This window comes from Galeopterus variegatus, unplaced genomic scaffold, assembly GCF_000696425.1.
Source record: "Galeopterus variegatus unplaced genomic scaffold, G_variegatus-3.0.2 Scaffold2660, whole genome shotgun sequence".
Lineage (NCBI taxonomy): Eukaryota > Metazoa > Chordata > Mammalia > Dermoptera > Cynocephalidae > Galeopterus > Galeopterus variegatus.
Genome location: NW_007728771.1, coordinates 255,170 through 257,307, shown reverse-complemented (window position 1 = coordinate 257,307; position 2,138 = coordinate 255,170). Strand labels below are relative to the sequence as shown.

At 33.7% G+C, this 2,138-nt stretch overlaps 1 pseudogene; it reads left to right on the top strand.

Annotated features, from left to right (window-relative positions):
• The first annotated feature begins 306 nt into the window (after positions 1-306).
• The window catches only part of LOC103598526, a 16,140-nt pseudogene continuing 14,308 nt past the window's right edge, over positions 307-2,138 (top strand).

Genomic DNA, 2,138 nt, shown 5'->3' with positions numbered 1-2,138 from the left:
ATTTCCCAGCCTCAGAAATTGTAAGCAAATAAATCACATTTTCTTATAAATTACCCACTTCGGGTATTTTGACATAAGCAACAGAAATGGACTAAAGCTGAGATATTAAACATAAGTGTATAAACATGGGATTATTAAATTTTGCTTTTTCCACTTGCCATCTACATGCTCTGAGTGTTCATATAACATATTTAGTTTTATAAGTACAGGCTATATTTTAACTTAATGATTAATTTTCCTTGAAAATAGCATAAGTAATGACAGAAGGGAACAAAAATTTGAAAAGAAGCATTGCATTTAACCACGATGTCTATAAAGTGGATTTCAGTTCTGCTGCTGCTACAGCTGAGTTGTTACTCCAGTTCTGGGAGTTTGGAACAGGTGCTGGTGTGGCCAATGAAATTGAGCCACTGGATCAACTTAAAGGCAATATTGGATGAGCTTGCCCAGAGGAGTCATGAGGTGAGTATTCTCAGACTTTTATCTTCCATTTTTCTTGATCTCAACAAACCATCTGGTATTAAACGTGATAATTTTCCTACATCATACACTAGAGATGAATTGGAGGATTTTGTCACACGATGGATCAATAAATGTATATATGATGTGCCAAAAGATACACATTGGACATATTTTTCATTACTGAAAAAAATTCTTTGGAAATATTCTGATTGTTATGAAAATCTCTGTAAAGATGTAGTTTTGAACAAGAAACTTATAACAAAACTACAAGAATCTTGGTTTGATGTCATTCTTGCAGATGCCATTGGTCCCTACAGTGAGCTTCTGGCTGAGCTACTTCAAATACCATTGTGTGCAGTCACCGTTTCTGTCCTAGGTACACATTGGAAAAGTATGGTGGAGGCCTTCTATTCCCTCCTTTCGATGTACCTATCCTTATGTCAGAATTAAGTAGTCAGGTGACATTCATGGAGAGGGTAAAAAATACATTATGTGCACTTTATTTTGATTTTTGATGCCAAACATTTAATATGAAGAAGTGGGATCAGTTTCATAGTGAAGTCCTAGGTAAGTCACGTTTTTAATCAGTGGTGTGAAGTCCTAACTTTCCTTGCACCCTCGAAGCTGAGCTTGTATAAATATAAAACTAGAGGAATTTGTCCATTATAGGTGAGATGATAAAATTAAAATATAAATGACCTAATAATCTCACAAATATTTTGAAAAGGCTTACATTAAGGGTCAATTAAAACCCAGTGACCCATAAATAGTACAGAACATTCCTGGAAGTTAGACCACTATAAACCGAAGCACTTAGAATTTCTGTAAGCAATGATACATTCATTTTACATACTTTTTCTTTTTTTTCGGGTTATAGAACGTCAGTAGACACCTTCCTAATATCTTGAAGAACAAAGACATGGAGATTAAGGAGTTACATATCTAGACAACCATGGAGCATTGATGGAATTGTTTTCTCTTGTGTAAATTAGTTTCCTTATCTAAAATTAAAATATTTATTTTCATATTAGCTAAAAGATTCCTTCATAGTTAAGAGATACTGTATCCTTATCCCAGACTGAAAAACTTATACTTTAAGGCTTCTAATATTTCCAAATTCCTTCACTAATTACTTATAAATTATCCATTTTAAAGGCCTAAAGCCTTGTTGAATTGCGGACATACATGTAATCAGTCTGTTTTTTTAATATATTTCTCCATTAAAAAATAAAAGTGAACCTGAACTAAGGGTGAACACGAATCTCTATTTGTGTAATTTCTGAAAGTTTTACAGATGCCATTTGCAAATATTTCTGTATAATAAACAAACATTATTAACCTCCTAACATGAACCAAAAGCAGTAATCAGTACAAGGAATTCAGTCTCAAAAACCTCATTCACTTTGAAAACCAAAGATCTAGGACCAAATTGCTACATTGTAGAAACTGTATTGAGTAGTTCTGGGAAAGCTGTTTCCATGGGTATGGTACCATTACTTGATTCTTAAACTAAAATAGTTGTTTACATTTGCGTCTGTTACTTTTGGAGATTTAGAGAGAAAACAAATGCATGTTTAATTCTATAAGTGGCTTGTTTTGTTTGTTTGTTTGTTTGTTTCCTTTTTGTCTTTTTTCATGACCGGTAACGGGATCGCAACCCTCGGTGTCGTGCCCGC